The 26,673-nt window shown below is 41.2% G+C and overlaps 1 protein-coding gene and 1 long non-coding RNA gene across 10 annotated transcripts in view; one reads left to right on the top strand and one right to left on the bottom strand.

Annotated features, from left to right (window-relative positions):
* Nucleotides 1–26,673, bottom strand: part of LOC121393056 — a 1,743,327-nt gene that overhangs the window by 321,222 nt on the left and 1,395,432 nt on the right. The gene's annotated exons all lie outside the window — the stretch shown is intronic.
* On the top strand, nucleotides 950–23,556 carry LOC121401043. Its single transcript, XR_005966067.1, has 4 exons — nucleotides 950–1,029; nucleotides 4,855–4,919; nucleotides 18,059–18,151; nucleotides 22,987–23,556. It is a non-coding gene; the product is annotated as an uncharacterized LOC121401043 (long non-coding RNA).

Raw genomic sequence — 26,673 nt, 5'->3', positions numbered from 1 at the left:
AACTACTGTTCTGACCCCATACTTATTTCTGATCCCCAGACGCCTAATTTTTACAGTGCATGGTTATGTTTGCTCAATTTACAGTATTAATGACCACTTATGCTTTAGCGCTTGGTGTACACATATAGTTTTATTGAGCTTTTGCCGGCCCTGCATACCACCATGGGGTAACTTCAGGAGCGCTCACTTAGCTCAGTCGTCTCAATATCCGAAGAAGGCGGTTTCCAAGCACGCACGCTAAGTCGAACCAGGCTCCTTGACGGTAATTTCACACTAATATTGGTCCATGAGTGGTACATATAGTTTACATAGATATCGCATTACCACTATTAAGATGGTGTTTGTCATTATCCGTTCTGCCATCTTTTCGACAAAGCTGTGGAAACGTTAGTTGCGCTTACTGTTGCGACCCAAGAAATCTGATTTACATTTTTTACAGATACACTTGAAAACTCATTGAAATGTCTTAATTGATGGGAAAGAGCGTTGCCTTAGGATACATTAATCTTTCACGTATGCAATAAAGAACAATTTTGGGTTGACAGATAGCCACTAATAAGAGATTCTTTTTTATGCCTATTCCTTTTGCCTTCTGCACTATTTATGCTAGAGAATCTTCAGATTTTTTCAGATGACTTACATCGGAGACACCTTGCAAGTAAAATTAGTAACCTACTGTTATAGGGGGCTGTTCGTATATTCTCCCATTGGTGGAATGTGTTGTCTCCTTGTATCCCCAAATCCATCAATAACTTCATTGTTTTATATGTTTTACTGTATTTTGCTCTGTTCAATTTGAATGCTAAAGAAGTTAACTATTCATTTTTTCACAGGAGAGGCAGCAAGGACTGGCTTTCGGCTTAGTGATGCTGGGCTCCAAAAATGCTCAGGCAATTGAGGATATGGTGGGATATGCCCCAAGAGACTTCAGCATGAGAAAATTTTGAAGGGACTGGCTGTGGGCATAGCTATGGTCATGTATGGTCGAATGGAAGAAGCAGATGCGCTGATAGCCTCTGCAGAGACAAGGTGAATGTAGTATATATGAGCAATTTTTAATCCTGTTTGCCAACATTTATAGGCAACTATTGGTAAATCACTAATACAGTTATGAACAGGTTTAAATAACAGGCTCAGTTTAGAGAACACAACTTCAGGAAAGTCACCATGCATAGTCATCTGGCGGCATTGCTTTCAGTAACTGAGGAGCAGGTAGAGAAGGAGGTGGGTGGTGGGAATAGTAGGGGCGAGCGCATTCTCCCTCCCACTCCAGTTGCAGTTCTTTGTAGCAGCTAGGTGTGAGGGACTACAATTTTATAGGCTGTAAATTTCCAAGGGCCCCTGGGATATTATATGGTTAGAATAAAGTGTCTTGAATTTGACTGATATTATTACTACTGTACTTGCAGTCACACTCATTTGTTAAAACAAGTGCTGTATGTTTGTGCAGTACCTGCAGTCACTCCCATTAGTTAATATAAGCACCACCATGTTTGAGCAGTGCCTGTCCGTATTTAAATATATTTGCCCCAATGCATGCAGCCCCCCATGTCAATATAATATAATTGCCCTTATACCTGCATTCTCTTTGAATTAGTTATTACAATTGCTGTTTTACTTGCTGTACCTGACCATTCGTCAATATAATTGCCCCATGACTTGCAGGTATTATACAAATAAAATTCACCACTGCCCAGTGGGGCACTACCTTTGGTAAACACATTTCTTTAACCCTACTTAAAGGTGCAGTTTGCATTTTCTTGTGTTACCATAAAAATATTTGGTTAACTATATTGGTATTAATTTGCAAATTAAAATCAGAGGGGGTAGATATAATTGCCATGAGAAGGAAGCATCTCCCAGCCTTAAACAATGTGTCCTTTAGTTACCCAGCTGTTTTAAAAAGTTCTACTCTAGTTTACCAAAGAGGCTGTTTTGAGTGTGTATTTATTTGCGTTCTATTAAGGAATAATAATATTACTTTTTTTCCTTTAAATTTGTAATTGGTTACCTTAATGTGCCTTAAGTTTGGTATACCTAATTAGTTTACACGCATGTTATCTTTAAAAGATTAGCTCTGAGAGTTAAGGCTATTTCTGCATGAAGATTATACAGGGTCACTGCCTACAAGCATCAGCTTCAGGGCAGTTAGTTGGAATTACCTACCCATCCTGCTGTGTCAAAACAATCATACACTGTAGTTGAAGAACAAGAGCACATTTGATAACATATAGTAAGATGAATATACAAACTGTACTACTAGTTGATTGTGTGCCACGTTTATGAAACTAAAAATATACTTCTTTTAGTCAAGTTAGTGAGGCTGATGCAGAGAACAACAGTGTTCAACACACATTTAAAAGGGCAGTATACCCTCTTGTGCAACATGAGTTCAAAAAATGGAGCTTGTGCTGAGCATAATTTTTGTCTTTTGTTCTAATCACAAAAAATCTATGATTTTGTTATTTATTGAGGCATAATGACCAAGTAGGGAAACTACTCCATGTTTGGTCCTTGCAAGGTAGATCATTTTACTAGTGCACTTCTCATAAAACCACTGGCTAAATTAAACGAAATTCCTGCAATGCAACACTACACAGAGAAGACCAAGACTAGGAGCATGCTTAGTAGATCCGATTTCCAAAAGGCGCATGCGCACAAAATCTTTTCCGTGAGAACGTTTGATCCAAAATGATAATGCAGGAAATGCAAAGATGGTGGCCGGGACAGAGCAGACACATAAGCGCAAATTCACTAAGCGCCGAAGCGCCGAACGCTAGCGTTAATTCGCTAGCGTTTGGCATTTTTCGTTACTGCGCAAATTCACTAACGAACGCTGGCGTAGTTTCGCTAGTGTTACTTAGCACCCTTACGCCAGGCGAATTTTCGCTAGCGACGTAACTACGCAAATTCACTAACTTGCGCAGTGTACTGAACGCTACCTTTTACGCTAGACTTCCTTCGCCACCTCAGACCTGGCGAAGCGCAATAGAGTAGATAGGGATTGTTTCAAAAAAAGTCAAATTTTTTTCTAAGTCCCAAAAAACGCTGGTGTGTTTTCTACATGATGGGTGATAGGCTGAAAAAGATCGAAAATATTTTTGGGGCTCCCCTCCTTCCCCCCTACATTTCCTGACTCATGGCAACTTACCTAGACAGTGGGCACATGTGTAGGGCAAAATAAAATTTTTATTTGCTGATTTGAAGGTTTTCTAGGCATTTGTAGTGCTAATACGTGTTCCTCCATTGAAATTTGAATTTCGCGCCGTATGCAAATTAGCCTGCGCTAGCGTAACTTCGCTTTACATAGCGAATCAACGCTAGCGCAATTTCGCAACCTTACGCTACCCCTGTGCGCAACTTCGGATTTTAGTGAATTTGCGGAGCGCTGGCGAAACTACGCATGGCGAAGTGTGGCGAAGTTGCGCCTGGCGCAACTTCGCATCTTAGTGAATTTGCCCCATAGAGTTTAACAGATGAGCAGTGATTCATATAAGTGGTATTTTTTAAAAAAAGCAAGCTAGTGATCTATTTCAGCAAGGGGTACATTGTTATATACTGCAAGCATAAAACAAGTTTCCTTGTCCTTTAAATGTAATAATGTTTTTTTTTAAATAAATGTCAGATTGACAGTCACCTTCCTTTTCTTTGTGAAAATGACAAGCATCTCTCTCTCTTCCTCTCTCTCTCTCTCTCTCTCCCTGTCTTCTGTTTGTCATTGGTCCTGTTCTGGATGTAGTTCCAGCCAGGGGGACCACACTTTCTCAAATTTTTTTTGGACAGTCTCTAGCCTTGTATGTCAATTTTATTTTAGTAAGGACACTATTGACCAGTGTTAACCGGTGCTGTATTGTGGGTCTTTGAGGGGTTATCCATTTTATAATTATGGATTGTTTTGCATAGAATAGAACAGTTTTAATAAGGGTTCTAGTCTTTACCAGGGGAAGTACTGTATGTTCTACATTCCCATTCTACATTCCCAATAAACACACTCTTTGCGTGCAAGTTCCAGGAAAGGCCATCTGTTGCCGTAGTTAATCCACCAGAACTGGAGTACCTGTTGGCACTCCCAAATGTGGTAGTATGTGGTATCTGGGTGGTGACATTTAGGACATCGGACTTCTGTGGGTTTGCAAAATTTCCTCGGCCATAGATGCAAAGATCCGATCGTACGAATCATCGTACAATCGGACTTTCCCATCTCCCGACCCGCCACTAACCATTCAGATCAAAGTCTTACCAGTCAGATTAGTTAAAGAACAGATCAGCAATGTTCTGCCCCTGACAGCAATCGTACGATATCTATGTCCAACCAAAGCTAGTGACAGTCTCCCACTGAAAATCGTACGATCGGCAATACACGCAGAGATATTATCGGCAGCCTGTCCGATCAACCAAACGACCGATCTCCGCCGAACGAAAAATGTCCGGACTCTCCACACACGGTTCGAAAATCGTACGAATCCTCGATTCGTACGATCAGATCTTTGCGTCTATGGCCAGCTTAAGGTACAGCTGGTGGATGAACTTGAATTGGATGAGGTGGTCTCTGGTGGAGATCAGAAAATCATAAAGATCTTCTGCAGCCTCTTCCCAATCATCTGGGTTTAGTGAAGGTATATCAGCCTGCCACATTTGTTGGGCTCTATGAAATGCGGCATGGAGGCATAAAATCAACGCATGTAATTAACTCTTGATTGGTACTTCCTGTAAATAAGTCATTTCTTCAAAAAGGTATTTTTTCCTTCTGTTGATAGAGAATGCTCTAGTATCTAATGTAAACCCTGTGCTTAGGATGGCTAGTTGCAAAGAACTTCTGCCAACCTGCTACATTTACTTCTGTCTCCCTTGTAGGTGAGTGATGTCAATGATGATGTTAGAAGAGCAGCTGTAGAATCTCTGGGCTTCATCCTGTTCAGGTCAGTCATGTCTGATAACAGATTTTTGGATATTCCTGCATTGAAGTAAATTTTTCAAAAGAGCACGATTTTTGATTTGACATGGGGCTAGAGATATTCTTCATTTTCCACGTGCCCTCAGCCATGCTCTAATAAATCAAACTCATTTTACCACTGCACTGCAAGTTGGAGTGATATCTCCCTGCAGCAGAACAATGAGAAAGCCACAAAATAACAGCTGCTTGACACCTACATTGCTAAAAATGGTCCTGTGCCCCACTTAGCGGTGCACATAAGAATAGCACTCAGTTGTAAAACACCCAAGTCACCCACCTGGCTCACTCAAATCATGACTCAATATTCAGAACAAGATGAGCGATACGTAATCAGAAATCAGATACGTATAGACCTGCTGTTTCAACACACACCATCCATCATGTGATAAGCATTCAATTTGAAAGTATAGGAAACAGACCAGGAACAGGCAGTACTTTAGTCTGCAAACACCCTTTTATTGGTGTATTTTCACTCACGACATGTTTCGGGAGCCAGTCCCTTTTTCAAGTCACTCAAATCATGACTCCTCAAGTTACATTGAGTACAAATAATAGCTTATATTAGCTTATCTGAAAGCAGTTACATTGTGTATGCTGTATGTTTCTGAAAGCACAGGATCAGGCACAATGACCTGAGGTGGCTTTCTACACACCAATATTACATCTAAAAAAATTATTGGTTCAAGAATACTGTAAATGGTAGAATGCGTTATTTACAGTTTACACAGTGTAATTAAGTAATAAATAATGCGCCATAAAAATGACAGTCACTGCAGACCGAAAACACTTGCCCACTGCAGGATACAATATCTATTGTTTTTTTTTTTTATTTTCTGCACTAACCAGTTGCATGGTTTCAACTCCTTGCTTCTCCTGAGCAAAGTGGGAGAAAATGCTAAATAATTGCCAGTCACAGTAAAACAGAACTCTGTCTTATCTGTAAGCATTTCCCCCATAGCCACTGGGGAAATGGAAGGACAAGGCCAACAACAGAAATCCATTTTTTTTCTACTGTGGCCTCAGACAGTATTAAATATATGTTTTCTCCTGGTCAATGTTTGCCCAACCTATAGTTGTACCATTTCTGTCACTCTGATGACTGCTCTGACAGGAGTGCGGTGTTAAGGATAAAAACAAAATAAATATAAAAAGATTTGTGGGAGAAAAGGCAGAATACATTTTAAATACAACCCTATCTATTTGGCTCATGCTGGGCATAGGTGTATTTTGCTCCTTCAATCTTACGAAATGTTAATTCCACCAATATTGATTTATTTTTAGTGTCTTGTTCCTGGTAATTTAGGTTTTTTGCTTTATGTATTATGTGTACTTTTGTTAGCTAATCCGCAGCAGTCAGTGCTACATTTAGTTGTGTTACACACATTGCACTTTAAAGTCTGACTGAACGCGCATTGTAGGTAGAGTTGTAATTTCTTCCCTCTTTTACATGGTAGATGCTGTGATTTGCTGTAGGGTGGAACTTACACCTTGATATCAGTGTTCATCTGTAGTGTGTAGTTTGCCTGGCAATGGTTACACAGTGCTGCAATACATTGAGAGGATAATGCTTAGCACTATCCCATTTGATCTCCTTGTAAATAAGGTTGAACAATGTTTCAGTGATATCTTCGTGTTACACTTTTGTTTTAGCTCCCATAGTTTATTTTTAGTTTAACTGAATACATGAATACATTAATCAATATGAGTTAGAGTTGCCATACAGATCAAGTAACGGTAAAATCTTAATAGATCACTATATGATAAATTATCGAATCAAGTTGGCAATTTCATGTAAACTTGATAATCTCACCTATTGTAAAAAAAAAATGATGTCCCCTTTTACTACTGCAGTTTTTGTACAAACAAACTGTGAATCAATGTCTTGCTATTCCCACAGCTGTGTAGTAGTTTGTTTAAAATCCCCTGAGGAGTAAAATCTCTTTAGTTGTACTTGACATATACAGGATTTACAGCCGGGATTTGATGAGCAGTTCTTACAAAAGTACCTGCAGGAATTGGTTCCTTGCTACAGGGAATTCTAGCACACGATCTGCTATATGTTGGCAAAGGCAACTGTCCCCGCACATCAAAACGTTATTTGATGTCAGTGCTATATGGCTAATCTTTGGGAATGGTGCACTAGTTGCTTTTGTAACCCACTGGAATACGCACCATATTGACTAAATTGGCTAACAGGAAGCTTGTGTTTATAAAGGCAGTGACAGCTCTCTTGGGATGAGATGCAGGCAGCGTTGGGTTTGGAATCATCCACAGGCAGATTTATTAATGGTGCATCTAAGACCTGGCTAACCCTTTCCCTTCAGGGCGACTTTGCAAGGCAGTACCTAACATCTAACAGCAGAGATAAATACTTTTCACTTTCATTCCATGTGGATGAATGTTTAAACATCCTTATGCAGATTTTCAGACAGGCTTGTATGTTTAGGCTGTGTAAAAAAGGTTGGTCTACTGTGTGTTTGTGAACCTTCTTAATCTTTTCAAATTGGCTCATGAAGTTCAATGGGTTCCACTAAGCTGGCTAGACCATTTAACAGAGATGCATATGAAAATATAAGAACTGAAAGGATGGATATTAACACCACAAAATAAAAGCATTTTAAAGTAATTAAAATATCATGTGCTTACACTTACTATGCATTTGCTAAACGCAGCAAAATCCCTAATCCCGAGATACTGGAGGAAAACATTTCCTCCGCAATATAAAGAATGGCAGCAACTGGTAGAAGAAACCATTAAGTAACATAATGCCTATTGTATATCAGTAACTACGTTTTTAAAGAATTTCTTCTTCTTCTTTTTGTCCCCCATCCCTTTATTTTCTGTATGCTATTCTTTAAAATGTTTTTTGGAAAAAAAAAAATAATAAAAAATATCATGTGCTGTTGCCCTGCATTGGTAAGTTATGTGTGTTTTCTTACTATAGTTTAAATAAATAGGCTTCTGTGTAGCCATGGGGGGGAGGGGGGAGCCATTCAAGATGAAAATGAGAAAAGGCACAGGTTACAAAGCAGATAACAGGTAAGCTGTGTAATAGAATACAATGGTATTCTACAGAGTGCATCTGTTATCTGCGATGTATCCTGTGCTTTGGCTGCCCCTGTGGCTACACAGCAGCTTTTTATATAAACTATAGTAGTGTTTCTGAAGCAAACACACCAGTTGTTCCATTGCAGGGAATCAATACATTATATTTTAACAATTTAGAACACTTTAATGTTTAGTTTTACTGTTCCTTTAAGTATAGGCTAAATGGTCATCCAATAGCATGGCAAAATAATATTGCTACATTTGTTCTGGGTGTTGGCAGAATGGGTGATATGGCAAAATAAGACTAAGGGTGGCCATCCAGGATAAGATCTGCTCCTTTGATGAGGTCGCCAAATGAGTGAATCTTTCCCCGATATGCCCTCTAACGGCAGGGTGAAATGGTTCATCCGAATCGGCCCTAGGACTTAACGATCGGATTACGACGAAGAGCATTGTTGCAGACAGGTCGTAGGACTGAATCTGTAGTCCTCGAGCGCAGGAAAAATCAAACCTGCCCAATCGATAGGCCGGTTTTTGGCCTAAACTCGGACGGAAGCCCCCACACGCTGGTAGATAAGATACCGAATCGGTCTAAAGGACCGATATTGGCAGCTTTAATTTGCCTGTGTGTGACCACCTTAAAGGACCAGTAACACAATTTATAATTATTTAAAAAAACAAATGTATATACATGACACCTACAATATGCTGTTCTTTCCTGCTGTTTGGGTAAGAGGTTGGAGAAATGTCAAACCGGCACTGTCCCACGGCGTCCAAGGGGTCTCCGCCATCTTCTTCCTTGTTCTCCTTCTTCTTCTGTACGTGCGCGCTGCTGTGGCTCTCTTCCGGGACCCGACTTCCTGTTTCGTTACGTCACTTCCGGAAGCGACGTCACATAGCAACCGAGTCTTCAGGAAGACGTCGGTACTGCGGCTTCATTTCGCAGCTGCATCTCCAAGGGAATGGACGCTTCTTTTGGCTGCTCTCTTCACTGCTGACAGGAACAGGCTGCTGACAGGAACGCTGGACAGGATCTCTGCTTCACTTTTGGGTCACTCACTCCTAATCTGAGGTCTGTTATTTTGGTCCTGATCTGAGGTCTGTTATTTTGGTTCCACAGAAAGGGGGGGGGGATACCTGGTCTGGGGTCTGATTTTATTATTGGTACATACAGCAGGGGGTGATACCTGGTCTGGGGTCTGATTTTATTATTGGTACATACAGCAGGGGGGCCGCCTGGTCTGGGGTCTGATTTTATTATTGGTACATACAGCAGGGGGTGATACCTGGTCTGGGGTCTGATTTTATTATTGGTACATACAGCAGGGGGGCCGCCTGGTCTGGGGTCTGATTTTATTATTGGTACATACAGCAGGGGGGGATACCTGGTCTGGGGTCTGATTTTATTATTGGTACATACAGCAGGGGGGGGATACCTGGTCTGGGGTCTTATTTTATTATTGGTACATACAGCAGGGGGGCCGCCTGGTCTGGGGTCTGATTTTATTATTGCTGCAATAAAGCAGGGGGTGATACCTGGTCTGGGGTCTTATTTTATTATTGGTACATACAGCAGGGGGGCCGCCTGGTCTGGGGTCTGATTTTATTATTGGTACATAGCAGGGGGGCCGCCTGGTCTGGGGTCTGATTTTATTATTGGTACATACAGCAGGGGGGCCGCCTGGTCTGGGGTCTGATTTTATTATTGGTACATAGCAGGGGGGCCACCTGGTCTGGGGTCTGATTTTATTATTGGTACATACAGCAGGGGGGGATACCTGGTCTGGGGTCTGATTTTATTATTGGTACATACAGCAGGGGGGGGATACCTGGTCTGGGGTCTTATTTTATTATTGGTACATACAGCAGGGGGGCCGCCTGGTCCGGGGTCTGATTTTATTATTGCTGCAATTAAGCAGGGGGGGATACCTGGTCTGGGGTCTGATTTTATTATTGGTACATAGCAGGGGGGCCACCTGGTCTGGGGTCTGATTTTATTATTGGTACATACAGCAGGGGGTGATACCTGGTCTGGGGTCTGGTTTTATTATTGGTACATAGCAGGGGGGCCTCCTGGTCTGGGGTCTGATTTTATTATTGGTACATACAGCAGGGGGGCCGCCTGGTCTGGGGTCTGATTTTATTATTGGTACATACAGCAGGGGGCCACCTGGTCTGGGGTCTGATTTTATTATTGGTACATACAGCAGGGGGTGATACCTGGCCTGGGGTCTTATTTTATTATTGCTGCAATAAAGCAGGGGGTGATACCTGGTCTGGGGTCTGATTTTATTATTGGTACATACAGCAGGGGGGGACGCCTGGTCTGGGGTCTGATTTTATTATTGGTACATACAGCAGGGGGTGATACCTGGTCTGGGGTCTTATTTTATTATTGGTACATACAGCAGGGGGGCCGCCTGGTCTGGGGTCTGATTTTATTATTGCTGCAATTAAGCAGTTGGGGATACCTGGTCTGGGGTCTGGTTTTATTATTGGTACATACAGCAGGGGGTGATACCTGGTCTGGGGTCTTATTTTATTATTGGTACATACAGCAGGGGGGCCGCCTGGTCTGGGGTCTGATTTTATTATTGCTGCAATTAAGCAGGGGGGGATACCTGGTCTGGGGTCTTATTTTATTATTGGTACATACAGCAGGGGGGCCGCCTGGTCCGGGGTCTGATTTTATTATTGCTGCAATTAAGCAGGGGGGGGATACCTGGTCTGGGGTCTGATTTTATTATTGGTACATAGCAGGGGGGCCGCCTGGTCTGGGGTCTGATTTTATTATTGGTACATACAGCAGGGGGTGATACCTGGTCTGGGGTCTGGTTTTATTATTGGTACATACAGCAGGGGGTGATACCTGGTCTGGGGTCTGGTTTTATTATTGGTACATACAGCAGGGGGTGATACCTGGTCTGGGGTCTGGTTTTATTATTGGTACATAGCAGGGGGGCCTCCTGGTCTAATATTGTCAAATGAAGAGGATACAAGTATTCTTTCACAAGTGATACATCTCGTGGAGCCACATACCTGCACGCCGTGTCACAAACTTGCAACCTTTTTTAAAAATCTCACGGAAGCATTCATCACCATAAAGCACCGGAAGATGCTTTTTAATGATCTTTTTAATCTGATAGTACTGTCTACTATATGTAATGAACATAGGGGATTCAGCTTCCCTTCTTGTTGTACTAGTCACGATCCTATCTTTCAGTAGGTCAAATCTGTTTTCCCTCCAAGCTTTCAAAAATGCTGCCTCCATACGATCTAAGGGATAATCCCTTGCTAGAAAGCGATCTCTCAACTCTAAAATGTTGAGATTTTTAAAAGATCCGATCTTCATCGTGAGACCACGACTTTCTCGGAACGATCGTGCGAATTGTCCATCAACTAAGAAGACCAATTTGCCAGGAAAACAAAGGGGAGCTGCTTGCTTGGCCCTGCAAACATAGATACATTGCACTGGGATCGACAAAGATTTTTTAACCCGGCCGATCAATTTCCTGACAGATGTCGGCTGAAAAATCGTAAGATGTACGATCGTTCGAATCCCACTAATTTCGAAGGATTGGTCGGACTTTGCTAAAATCGGTCGTTGGCAAGAAGAATCGTCGTGTCTATGGGGAGCTTTAAGCTTTAGAAACATATTCCTCATCAGCAATTACGGCGTAACCTCTGAAACTGTCCAATCGGGATGGCTTTAAACACATGTTTAGGAGGGCACGAATCCGCTTTCAAAAGGGAATTCCCAGCTGACTCCTTCCGAAAGACTGTACTGAACACTATTTTGTTCCTATATGTTAATTTTAAATCCAAAGAGTTCGCACTATCACCTCCAAAGACACTAGTGAACGACAAATTACAGTCATTGTCATTTAACCACACCAAATAAACAAAAGATCATCCACATATCTTTTATAGAATTTCACCTTATTTAAATTCTGTATTTCATCCCCATAGATGCGGGTCTCTTCCCACCACCCCATAATTGGCATAGGTGGGCACAAATTTTGCACCCATTGAGGTCCCGCATCTCTGGAGGTAAAAAACATCGTCAAACCTGAAAAAATTATGAGTGAATAAATACTCCAGTGCCTGTAATACAAACACATTGACCGATTCATCGTAATTCCCATATGTATATAAAAACGATATTTCACGGCCTGTAGGCCTTTCTCATGTGGGATGCAGGAATATAAACTGACTACGTCTACTGTTGCCCAACACAAATCGGGATCATCCCAAATAAAACCATCCAGGGTCTGCAATATGTGCTTTGTATCTCTAATATAAGAATCAGGCCTTTTCACAAGTGGCTGCAGTAGCATATCAATTAACTCAGACAGATTTTCATTTAAAGATCCTACACAACAAACGATAGGTCTGCCCTCTGGTGGGCGTTTGTCCTTATGAATTGTGGGCAAATGGTGAAAGACGGGTATATTGGGTACTTCAGGGACCAAGTGGCATTGCACCCTCTGATTGAACACACCATTACGGAAACCCATCTCCACCAGTTGAACCAAATCTTTTCTAAACTCTCCCTGTGGATTGAAACTTCTGATAAACCTCTACATCATGCAGCTGTCTCAAAGCTTCAGAAATATAATCAGTTTTTTCCAAAACTACCCCCTTTATCTGCTTTACGTATGACATTGGGTCATCCCTTAGCTCTTTTAAAGCTTGTTGCTCACCTGGGGACAAATTTGATTGATGCCTCTGAATGGAAATATGAAGGGTAACCAAATCCTCTTCCACCAATTCTTGAAAAACATCTACACTGTGTCCCCCTAAACTGAATGGAATTGAAATCTCAGCCAAGTTTATTCCACATGTTCTTAAAATCCCCGTATCAGTCTCAGTCATTAACGAATTCAAGTTATATAAAGCCCTATCATCTTGGAAATCAAAAGAAACCTCTTGCTCAGTGACACTCAAACTCAAGTTTTTCTTTAAAGGTGAAACTGTGTCGCTCAGTTGTGATGAGAAGACCTGTGGACACGAAAAGGGAAACATCAGGGAAATCTATATCACATCTTTCATCCTCAGCTTGAAAAAAATATTTTTAATACCACCTTGCAAATGAATATTATTTTTTTTTAACAGGTTTCCTTTTTATTGTTTTCAAAAAATTAGGGATACAGAAATTAAAAAGGAGGGAGGGGAAAGTCAAAGAAAAGAAGGTACAATAACATCATATCATAAATAGCATACAATCAAATGTACAGTAAATTTCAGTACATCAATGCAACGTAGCACCTACCACAAGTCCCACATCTTCTGAAATTTACCCAGACACCCCCGAGCTTCATAAGTGAGTTTTATTAATGGAAGCATGTTATTAACATAGTTTACCCACTCTTTTTTAACAGGAGGGTCTGGCCATCACCAGCATTTTTTTTGCATAGAATAGTAATGTCCTCACAGTTAGTCTAACATGGGCAGCTGTCAGTAGATCCTCTACTACCCCTAACAGGCAGCTTTCAGGGCTATATACGTTAGGCACCTCTAGGACTTCTGAAATATATACACACACTTCCTTCCAATAGGCCACTATTGTAGGACAGGTCCATACCATGTGCCAGAATAAGAATAAGTGCCCTGTCCCTTCCTCCCATTGGTCGATAGTAAGGGATGGCAAATCTATCTTCCACGTGCCATATGCTCTCCCAAATGGGGGAGGTATTATAAGCAAGATGTTAGTGTTTACATACGAAATCATTTTAGGAGGGTGAGGCTGACGTAAATAGGTAAGTATGGCCGGTTCTGATAGGTTCCCTAGCATTCCCCCGAATTGTGAGTGGAACATATGTCTCAGTTGGAGATAACGAAACATGGGAATCGTGGGGATGGCCAACTCCTGTTCTAATTTAAGTTTGTCCACAAAAAGACCGTCCACTATTAAGTCTCCTAAATACTTAAGCTTCTTGGGGGCCCAATAGTCGACAGCTTCAGCCCTGTAGAAATGTGGCAAATAGGAATTATTCCATAATGGGAGATATGAGGACTCGAGTGGAGACTTAACACCAATCAATTTCATAGCCTTTTGCCATGCTTGGTAGGGTGCCAGTATACAAGGGGGCAGGTTTGGGTAGTCTTTCAATTTCCGAAGGGGACAGTTCCGTAGTGCCTCTAGCGAGCCTGCCCAATGAGCCTGAAGTAAGACATTGGGATTATCTAGATCCTGCGTGAGCCAACAATGAATATAGACTATTTGCGATGCTAGGTAATAGTAAAGAAATTTAGGTAACCCAAGACCTCCCTTATCATAGGGCACATTCAGAGCCTTAGAGGAGACCCGTGGCACCTTATTGTTCCACAAAAATGGAGTAATCAAGGACTGGATTCCTGTACAGATCTCCCTAGGTAGTGGGATTGGACTGTTATGGAACACATAGAGATATTTAGGTAAGTAAACCATTTTAATCCAATTGACCCTCAACCACAATGTCAGTGGCAGAGATCCCCAAACCGAGAGGGCCAATTTAAGTTTCTGAGTGATAGGGGTGACATTCATAGGTATGAATTGGTCTGGCTCACCATGAATTTGGATGCCCAGGTATTTAAAGGACTCCACACATTGTAATCGAGTGTCTGCTATTAGACCAGGGCCCCTCACTGGATCTATGGGGAAAATAATGGATTTAGCCCAATTTATACGTAATCCCGCAAAGGTGGTGAAGGAGTTTAAGATCTTTAGGACTGTCTTTAGCGAAGGGCCAGGATCTTCCAGATACAACAGGACATCGTCAGCATACAACGATATTTTCTCCACTATGTTGCCATACCTTAACCCTTTAATCAGAGGGGTATCCCGAACCATTAACGCAAGGGGTTCAATCGCCAACGCAAATAGCATTGGAGAGAGTTGGCAACCCTGACGCGTGCCTCTTTGTAACTGAAATGGAGGTGTGATTACTTCATTTACCTTGATTTGTGCCCTAGGCCATAGGCGGATTTTCAATAAGGCTTGGGGAGGCTAAGCCTCTCCAAACCTGCCTGGCAAAAAATAAGAAGGAAAATTGCTTCACCTTTACAAAGTTGCTAATGCAAATATTCCAGCTGGGCATAATACATGCAGCCTGTTGTTTTAGACATGCGTAGTGGTACTGTTATATCGGGGCCTGGCTTCCTGAAGCATTTTCTAAAGTTTAAGTGCTGGTACCTTTAAAGATTAAGTCCCGGTTTAGGTTCAGGGCATCTGATTGGCTGGAGGGAAATACAGACACTCCCTGTAGCCAATCCAGTTTTTGTTTCCTTAATTGGGGCTTTGGAGCAGTGATGAAGTACAGCAGTACTGTCCTGCCCCCCACATGGTCCCTACACATATGATTGCGGCAGCAGCAGGTCAGTGAGTGAGCAGTGTTAGTTTTGTTTTGTGGGAACAGAGAGTAATGGGGAGAAGTAGCATGGTAAGCCAGAGTAGAGAGGAACAATGAAAAGGGGCAGAAAAAAGTTAAAAATGACAGTTATAGAGTGGGGGAAAAAAATTAAAATAAGGCAGAAATGGGTAGCAAGTATATGTTGGGAATGTATAATTGAGGGAAGTGGCTTGATGAAAGGTGGTTGATAGACAAGCAAATGTCAAAAGAGTGGGAAAATAAAAAAAAAAATGATTGAAAAAGTTACTTGGATGTGAAGAAAAAGTAAGAGCAGAAGGGAAAGTGGAGGAAAGCAGCAGAGAAGACAAGCCTGAAGTACTGTACTGTAGCAATCTGGATATTCCAGGAAATGCCACAGGGGCTGTTGTAAAACATATATTTTATTTTGGGCTTTGGGGCACTGCCTGATTCTCAGAGAAAATTGGTCTTTTGTAAATCTCAGACCACATATCGCTAGCGCAAACTGCTTTTTTCATAATATAAAATATAGCATTTACAATTCCAGTGTCCATTTCATCAATAAAATGTGCTAGGCTTGCATTACCAATTACCGTCAATGCATAATATGATGTTGATGCCATTATCCATTCTCTAATGTATATTGTGCTGGATATAACATTGGCACTAAACTACTAAAATTAAAGTGGTGGTTCACCTTTAATTAACTTTTAGTATGTTATAGAATGGCCAATACTAAGCCACTTTTCAATTGGTCTTCATTATTTATTTATTTTTATAGTTTTTTAGTTATTAGCCTTTTTCTTTGGATACTTCTCAGCTTTCAAATGGGGGTCACTGGCGACATCTTAAAACCAATGCTCTGAAAAGCTATACATTTATTGTTATTGCTACTTTTTTATTACTCATCTTTCTATTCAGGTCCTCTTCTATTCATATTCCAGTCTGTTATCCAAATCAGTGCATGGTTGCTAGGGTAATTTGGACCCTAGCAACCCGACTGCTGAAATTGCAAACTGGAGAGCTGCTGAATAAAAAGCTAAATAACGCAGAAACAATAAATAATAAAAAATGAAAACCAATTGCAACTTGTCTCAGAATGTCACTCTCTACATCATACTAAAAGTTAATTTGAAGTTGAACAACCCCATTAAACAACTAAACTCATTTAGGCTATTTATCTAGGACTCCATGCTTCAAAGTGCCATTACTTTTTCACTCTCTCAGCATTAGAAATTAGCATTAAGTCAGAATGTGTGTGACTTCCTGTAGCCTCCCCAAATGAAAAATTCACCTTCCGCCCATGCCCTAGGCTGCTTATATAAAAGTCGTATCCATTTGATGAATGGATCCCCTATCCCAAACTTCCTGAGAACCACCCACAAGTAGTCCCATTCGATCGAATCGAATGCCTTCTCCGAATCTAAGGCCACAGCTATCCTCGAGCCTGCATTGTCATGGGGTACCTGCCAAATGAATATTATTAACGTCTATCAGGGTATCAAACACATTAAAGTCCTTCGTTGGTGAGTATGATAACCCCTTAGAGAGTAATGAAAGATGTTGTGCCGTCAATTCGATAGATTTAATAACGATTCCTCTTGTATCCTTTGTGTGTCTTCCTCCGATCCTCTCCTGCTCCGTTTCTTCCCTCCTCTTCCACGTCTGAATCCGGTTTTTCGACTTTGTGAACGAGTCTTTAAACCCTGTGGGTATTGTCTCTGAAAAAAGGCTTCTTCCTTTTTGCGTAATGGATGCGCTTGTCCTTAATTTAGGTCCATACCGTTTTTTGGATCTTTATCTCTCCAACTCATAATATGTTTCCCCTCCACAAATGCTTTGAGGCTCTAATCTCTGCCAGCAAATTGGCCAATGTTGGTTGCTGAGCTTCCGGTGCGTCTTGGCTTTGGCCTTCCCTCGTGTCAGGCCCAGGAGAAAGATCTCTGACGCCATTTTGCTCAAGCTGAGGTTCTCGTGCATATTTTTCAAGTGTGGATGCCGCCTCGGAGGCTCGTTTCAGCCCTCGGTTTTGCCCCTTCAGAGATCTTGGGGGTATTGCCTTGTCGGCTGCCTCTGGATTCGTGTTAGTGCTGTTTAAGTGCCGGAGCTCCACTACTCCACGTCCGTTCACATTTAGTTCCAAGCCACGCCCCCTTCTAAATGACTTTTAACACCGGTGCTGGACGGCGCCGGATTCACTGAACCTCAGAAAAGCTTCCACGTTATTTTTGTGCCAAAACCCACCGCCTTTGGTATCGTTGCACTATAGAGAAAAGTGATTGTAGAAGAGGATGGGGTTAGAATAAAGGGCACACAAGCAATAAGTATATTTGTAGGGACCCCGATACACACGGAGCACAAACCTCCTGGGTCATTGGGAGTGGGAGAAAGGGTGCAGCTGTGGGTGACTCTTCAGCCCGCTCCCCTCTATAGGAGACAATGCAGAACATTCTATTGATTGATGAAGGGATGAGCTGGAACATTTCCAGATAAACAAGTAGAAATTTCACCGCCCGACAGAACAACAAATGGACTCGGCTGACAGCGGGGGGACATGATATGATTTATTAGGCTTTTATTTACTCATCAGACTCTTGATGTCTTGAGTTTTTCTGCAATAAATTCAAGACAACAAGTGGGTGTGAGACACAGAAACAAGTTTTATTCCTTTAAAAGTTTGTAAAAATGTTTTTTTTTTCCTTTCAAGCCACTTCTGATGACGTCACTTCCCATTTCCAGCAACGGCACTTCCTGCTTTATGTTGGTCAGCGAGTCGCGGATCAGTTTGCGGGTCAGGCAGGTAAAAATGTGGGTCCGGGTTTCAAAATATGTTTCTGCGCAGGACTCTACCCCAGGGTGGGGCCACTATATTAAAGAGGTGGTTCACCTTTAAGTTAACTTTTAGTATTTTATAGAATGGCTGATTCTAACCAAATTTTCAATTGGCCTTTGTTATTTTTTTATATATATATATATATATATATATATATATATATATATATATATATATATATATATATATATATATATATTATTCTTCAGACTCTTTCCAGCTTTCAAATGGGGGGTCACTGACCCCATCTAAAACCAATGCTCTGGAAGGCTACAAATTTATTGTTATCGCGTCTTTCTATAACTCTATTCAGGCCACTCCTATTCATATTCAAGTCTATTAATGCATGGTTGCCAGGGTAGTTTGGACTCTAGCAACCAGATGTCTGAAATTTCAAACTGGAGAGCTGGTGACTAAAAAGCTAAGTAACTCAAAAACCACAAATAATAATAAATAAAAACCAATTGCAAATTGTCTAAGAATCTCCCTCTCTAAATCATACTAACAGTTAATTTAAAGCTGAACGACACCTTTAATGGATGAGTGGAAAACCAGGTGATTCGCATGAACTTACGAGGGGTTATCTCAGTTCCACTTACAACTCTTAGGGCCCCAGGCCCCCAATGTTTTTAACTCTTAGGGCCGCAGGCCACCAATGTTTTTAACTCTTAAGGCAGCAGACCACCAATGTTTTTAACTCTTAGGGCCCCAGGCCACCAATGTTTTTAACTCTTAGTGCCCCAGGCCACCGGTGTCTTTAACTCTTAGGGCCCCAGGCCACCGATGTTTTTAACTCTTAGGGCCCCAGGACACCAATGTTTTTAACTCTTAGTGCCCCAGGCCACCAATGTCTTTAACTCTTAGGACCCCAGGCCACCAATGTTTTTAACTCTTAGGGCCCCAGGCCACCAATGTTTTTAACTCAATCACTTTAGCAGGAACACCCCACCCCAAAGGGACGTCTCATAACCTTGAGAAAGTCATTGGCCAATATCAAGCTCCTTCATATACTAAATGTCTGGTATAGTGACAATAGGCTGGTGGGAAGTGGATGGAATTCCAGTGTTAAGAAAGGGGCCTTGGACTTGAATGGAAATGCTGTTACATTGTGGCCTATGGAGTAAAGCAATATTCTAGTTCCCTCCAATCATTAGAGATCAGTATTTGTCCCTATGTCTTTCAGCCCCGTCATGTACATATTAATCAATTAACCCTGCAGAGATATTAACCCATTCCCTTCTTCAACTAAACCCCTGTATCAGCACCACCACCCAGTTTTACCCTCACAGAACCGCTCAGTCATCTTTAGTAGAACGAGGCACAGGAGCCCCTTCCCTCAATATTCACCATAGGGATTAAAGAAAAACACAGAGACATATTTATGGAGAAACCTGGCGGTGAGCACAGGATTTATTACAATTAATAGGCAATTTATATTTGGGCCTCCCTAACAGTGGATGATCCAGAGGAAGGAGAAAAACCCTAGAGTGCTATGGGGGCCATTCTGCACTGAAGGTAAAAATTCCTTCCTGACTCCTAGAAACCCTGGATCCTGGTTCTACACCCTGGATCATGGCTAGACCCCCCCGCCCCCTACCTATATACCCCCACCTCCTATTCACCCCTCACCTATACACCCCCCTCAACATTCTCCTATACACAACCCCCTACTCTCCCTCCTATACACAACCCCCTACTCTCCCTCCTATACTCAACCCCCTACTCTCCCTCCTGTACAAAACCCCCTACTCTCCCTCCTGTACATAACCCCCATTCTCACTCCTGTACACAACCCCCTACTCTCCCTCCTATACACAACCCCCTACTCTCCCTCTTGTACACAACCCCCACTCTCCCTCCTATACATAACCCCCACTCTCTCTCCTGTACACAACCCCCTACTCTCCCTCCTGTACACAACCCCCTACTCTCCCTCCTGTACACAACCCCCTACTCTCCCTCCTGTACACAACCCCCTACTCTCCCTCCTGTACATAACCCCACTCCTATACTCAACCCCCTACTCTCTCTCCTATACTCAACCCCCTTCTCTCCCTCCTGTACATAACCCCCTACTCTCCCTCCTATACACAACCCCAAACTCTCTCTCCTGTACACAGAGAATCTGGGAAGGGAGTGTGACTGTGGGATAGCAGGTATAGTAGGGAGAGATGGTGCCTATAGTAACAGTGGATAATAGTCTCTGGGAAGGGAGTGTGACTGTGGGATAGCAGGTATAGTAGGGAGAGATGGTGCCTATAGTAACAGTGGATAATAGTCTCTGGGAAGGGAGTGTGACTGTGGGATAGCAGGTATAGTAGGGAGAGAAGGTCTCAGATTAAAGAATGTCAGTAGCCGTGCGTCATATAATAACTTTTAAGACCGTTTAATGTAATAACTTTATTTTTTTGCTTTATGTTTCAAGTTTATTACACGTAAGAGATGGAGTGGAAAAACGAATGTCTTGTGTTACTCATTTACCCATTAATACATGCAGGTTGAACATCAAGTCTAACTTTAATGATAATTAATATGAAACAGATCACAGCCTTGGCTTCATAGCAATGTATGATTTCATGAGTATCATAGATTTAGCTCTATGGCAGCTGCACTGTAGGGGACATTACATTGACGGGTGATTATAATTTAACTTTAGTAATTAAGCTAAATGCCAGCACAGTTTCTCATTAAGGGAAAACAGTTATATGGATAAATAAATCCTGTGTATGTTGATGTAGCAGCAATATATATTTAATAGAATATAGATATAGATATTCTATTAAATATGAATGTTTCGGGTGCACAACAGACACCTTCCTCTGCAGTGTTTATGAGTTGACTCCCTAAGGGATGGAGAGTGTATAAAAAAAGATATACACAGAGATATCTGACTGTACAAAAGTGCTAACAATAGAGGATCAGCTGGTTCCCCTGTCTGCTAAATATTTCATCCATGTAAAAGTATTTTCATGAACAAGTGTAAGGTTTGCATGTGATGGTCTGCCAGTGTTTGTGAGTGAGTGTGAGTGTGAGAGAGGGAGTGAGAGACAGAGAAAGCTGGAGACAACTTGCCTGAATGTGTGAGTGGAGCTAATATGTGACATATAACACTCTATAGACACTAATCAAGGGCTAAGTGCTCCTTATACTAGTACCACCTTTCTTTTTCACTGGACTACATTTAAGTTGCCATCCATTCTCCAATGGGCACCTGATTAAAAGAGATTTAGCAAAAGGAACAGTGTAGTACAGAACAAACTGACTATAATGGCAGCTTTATTTTGTGCTCTTACTTGTCCACTCACCAAGGGTCAGTAGGAATGCTGAGCAGAAGGAAACTATTGGGGGAAATGGCCATAAAATGCCTGGTCCCCTTGTGGATACGAGTGCTTGGCACTAACCTGTGCCTGTATAAAAGCACAGAAAGGTCGCACACAGGCTGAGGCCCACTAACATGTACACGAAGCACACGCAGCATTTAAGAGCCGGGAATCTGGTACATGTGATGGAATGTAGCGGCTTTTATGGTGCGTTACACCTGGCCAGCACCTGACTAGATGACTAAATGGCTCCCATGTATTCTCTAGACTGGCACAAAACAACATTTGTGCGATTAGAAGAAATCTAGTGACTCTCCCAATTTCTACAGATTTGTTTGTTTTTTTCTAAATGTTTTATTCCTGTTATTATGCTGACTTCCTTTTATTTTGTTTAATATAACATGAGTTGTATGCGTATTAATCATCAACATATCGCTTGTGTGTGTAAGTATATGTATATATATATATATATATATATATATATATATATATATATATATATATATATATAAGAGAATAGAAAAAAAACGCACCACCCAGGACTTTGCATAGTGTTAAAAACAACAACATTTATTCTCAACGTATCGGCTCTAGTTCTTGAGCGTCTTCAGGAAAATCGTGCATATAAACATACAGCATTTAAATACCCAAAACACCAGCCAACGGGTCAGTGGCGTGGGATGAGGGGGTGTGAATTCAGTCACATAATGACGTCATCGGGGATCCCTCATAGTCTATTCTACGTGAAAACTTAAATATACACCAACATCTTAGTGCAGATAAAAATTAAAAAGTAAGAAGTTAGGCAGTGATGCCCGATCATTTGGGGGCCAATTCATTAACATCAAGTGAAGGATTCAAAGTAAAAAGAACTTCGAATTTCGAAGTGTTTTTTGGGCTACTTCGACCATCGAATGGGCTACTTCGACCTTCGACTACGACTTCGAATCGAAGGATTCGAACTTAAAATCGTTCGACTATTCGACCATTCGATAGTCGAAGTACTGTCTCTTTAAGAAAAAACTTCGACCCCCTAGTTCGCCACCTAAAAGCTACCGAACCCAATGTTAGCCTATGGGGAAGGTCCCCATAGGCTTTGCTAAGTTTTTTTGGTCGAAGGATAATCCTTCGATCGTTGGATTAAAATCCTTCGATCGCAGTTTTTGTGCAAAATCCTTCGACTTCGATATTCGAAGTCGAAGGATTTTCATTCCCAGTCGAATATCGAGGGTTAATTAACCCTCGATATTTGACCCTTGATGAATTTGCCCCTTAGTGTGTAGAATTTGAGAAAAAAACGATATCAAATAAATCCCCGTGTCCATCACTCATCCCTCTTGTGGGGAGGTGAAGCTACACCCGAAAACACTCCCCAATGGACGGGACTCCAGCTTATCACATACCTATGTATATATCGCCTAAGATTAGCGCACTCTGTCAATGGTAACCAGCTGTTAACTTATCTTTTCCTTTTCTTGACAGTCACTGCTGTACATAATCCCAACCCTGCAAGGGGCCTGTCTCCTACAGTAAACTGAGTCCCAATCCAAAAAAGAGGAGGGCCCATGAACCTGCAAGAAAATTGAACATGGGAAATTGAAATGTATATCCACGCTATTTACAAATAATATAGAGAAGTTAGCTAATCGGTTATGAAGTTATAGAGTAGGTAAGGATCAGCCACATGTAATTGTCCCATCCTACTGGTGTAGCATTGTTGTATAATGTCCATATATATAAATGAGTCTTTTAGATCATGTGATAGAGGAATCCATAATAAAGATAAGTCAAAGAACAATTGTATTAAGTATCATTATTACTTGGCGTCAAATTATTGTTAGGTTTCCTACGAGTATCCTCTGGTTAGGGGTTAGACTAATGGGGAGAGTTTCATTGAGTCCTTTAGGGGCCAAAACATCAAGTTTATAAATCCACATTGATTCTTTACGTATCAACATTATGTCCCTGTCCCCTATTATATGCACAATTTTCCTGAAGACGCTCAAGAACTAGAGCCAAAACGTTGAGAATAAATGTTGTTGTTTTTGACACTATGCAAAGTCCTGGGTGGTGCGTTTTTTTCTATTCTCTTATTAATATGATTACTTGAAGCAGCACACAGGCATTGGAGCATTTTATTGCTGACCCGCCTCAGTTAATGTCCCAAAATTCTAGAGTTCTAACATTCCCTCAGGTGTCCGCGCCTAGAAATATCAATTAATATCTGAGAGAGATCATTGAAAATGAATTCTAAATATTTCCTATGTTGGTTACAACGCCAAAGGGTGAATAGATGTTATCAAAGATTACCAAAGGTGAAAGGAATAAAAACAAGTCTTTGCAGTGCTTTAAATAATGGGAGATAGCGATTTGCTAGGGGCTGGGTCATCAAATGGTTAAGTGCTGTTTATTAAGAAGTATTTGTATTCACATTTGCTCGGATAGCCACAAAGCACTTTTTTTTATCTCAAGGGCAATCACTGATCATTTTAAATTATAGTGGCATTAATAATAATCATCATCATCATTGCCACTAGTTATTTGGGGTTCTTTAAAATGATCCTAGTGTGGTGTTTCTACAAATGGCCTGTAGATGTCACTGTGCTCAGACTTATACTGTGCATTCTTCCTGACAGCTTAAAAGTGAAAGTTACTGTTGTGTAATGGCTGCATGACTCTGCTAATAAAGCACTGTTATACTCTACTCATCCTCGGCTGCCCAAAACATAACAAATGGCGACAAGGATGGCTCTTCTACCTCTGCAGCAGCCTGCACCTTTTCTTCCAAACCCTGGTGAGCCTACCATACCTTTTACTGCTTGGATCCGTATGTTTGAAAATGACATTATTGCTGCTGAGCAAGGGGAGATTTGTGCCACTAGAAAGCTTTACTTATTCACTGCCTGGGAGCAGAGGGACAGCGTATATTCTATACATTACCATTAGCTGATGAGACTATGAAACTGCTCTTACTGCTATAAAGAACTTTTCTGTGCCAAGAGTAAATGTGGTTGCTGAAAGGTATAAATTCTGTGTATTCTCTTTAAGGAATACTAAAGCGATGCCTAAAACATTAGAATATCTGAATCTGACTCACATTATATCGACTGCTCATTATGCCAGAAGGGAAACACTACTTGGAAGCACAAGAACATTTCTGGAACTTAAAAAGTAAAGCAAATCTTGTTTTTTTTTTTTTACCTTTTCTACATTATTATCAAGTACATATTGTCATCAGGAACAAAACGACACTTTATTCTGATTTCAGTAGCCAATTATATTGTGCCCCCCACACTATCCATTTAAATGACCGTACAGCAGAGGATGTGTACAAACATACTGATATATGTGAGTAATTGTGTGTGTGTATAGGCAGGTGCATATATCTGTTGTTCAGAAATCATTGTTGCCTATTTCCCAAATTAAAGCAAAACCAGCCCTACTCATTCTGTAATGAACACTATAGTAACAATGTGGATCATTTCCCCTGAAACAAAAGAGAAAGCTCAAGCAGACACACTCACACTCACTCACTCACACACACACACTCACACACACTCACACACACACTCACTTACACACTCACTCACACACACACACACTCAGTGCTCTGAAGGGAATTAGAACCACATTGAAACAAGTAATGAAGTTATGAAGCCAATTCCCTTTCAAAAAGTCTACATAATCCATAAATTACAGTCTTTATCGGCCTTTAAAACGGAGTCCAAATTCTTGAATTGACACTAAAAGTCTGTCTTTTAACATGGCCTATATTTGTGATCAGGTAAATCCCAGGGAGATAAATTGCTGTTGGTGTAGCCGCTTGTGTTTAATGGTGCAGACATTAGGGCTTCATTGAGAGAATTGCTTGATCTTCCCATCCTTCCCAGGTTATTAGGCAGCGGTGACTATGGGGGGAAGGAATGTGTTTGCCAATCTCAACATATCGCTTGTGTGTGTATATATATATATATATATATATAAGGGAATAGAAAAAAACGCACCACCCAGGACTTTGCATAGTGTCAAAAACAACAAAATTTATTCTCAACTGGCTGCATGACTCTGCTAATAAAGCACTGTTATACTCTCCTCATCCTCGGCTGCTATAAAGAACTTTTCTGTTCCAAGAGTAAATGGGGTTGCTGAAAGATATAAATTCTAGTAAAAAGGTCCATCTTTTCTCTTTAAGGAATAGTAAAGTGATGCCTAAAACGTTCGAATATCTGAATCTGACTCACATTATATCGACTGTTCATTATGCCAGAAGGGAAACACTACTTGGAAGCACAAGAACGTTTCTGGAACTTAAAAAGTAAAGCAAATCTTGGTTTTTTTATTTACGTTTTCTACATTATTATCAAGTACATATTGTCATCAGGAACAAAACGACACTTTATTCTGATTTCAGTAGCCAATTATATTGTGCCCCCCACACTATCCATTTAAATGACCGTACAGCAGAGGATGTGTACAAACATACTGATATATGTGAGTAATTGTGTGTGTGTATAGGCAGGTGCATATATCTGTTGTTCAGAAATCATTGTTGCCTATTTCCCAAATTAAAGCAAAACCAGCCCTACTCATTCTGTAATGAACACTATAGTAGCAATGTGAATCATTTCCCCTGAAACAAAAGAGAAAGCTCAAGCAGACACACTCACACTCACACACACACACACTCTCACACTCACTCACACTCACACACACTCTCACACTCACTCACACACACACTCTCACACACACTAACACTCACTCACATTCACACACATTCACACACACACACACTCACACACACACACTCATGTGCTCTGAAGGGAATTAGAACCACATTGAAACAAGTAATGAAGTTATGAAGCCAATTCCCTTTCAAAAAGTCTACATTATCCATAAATTACAGTCTTTATTGGCCTTTTAAACTGAGTCCAAATTCTTGAATTGACACTAAAAGTCTGTCTTTTAACATGGCCTATATTTGTGATCAGGTAAATCCCAGGGAGATAAATTGCTGTTGGTGTAGCCGCTTGTGTTTAAGGGCTATTCCACACGGGGAGATAGCGACGCGTTTGCGGTCGCGGCGACAAAGCGCCGCGACCGGCGCAGGCGACAGTTTTGTATGGGCGCCTATGTAAAAACGCCTGTGCTAACCACACGAGGCGATGCGCT

This window comes from Xenopus laevis, chromosome 3L, assembly GCF_017654675.1.
Source record: "Xenopus laevis strain J_2021 chromosome 3L, Xenopus_laevis_v10.1, whole genome shotgun sequence".
Classification (NCBI taxonomy): domain Eukaryota; kingdom Metazoa; phylum Chordata; class Amphibia; order Anura; family Pipidae; genus Xenopus; species Xenopus laevis.
Note: the sequence above shows the minus strand (reverse complement) of the source record. Positions and strands in the feature narration are given on the sequence as shown.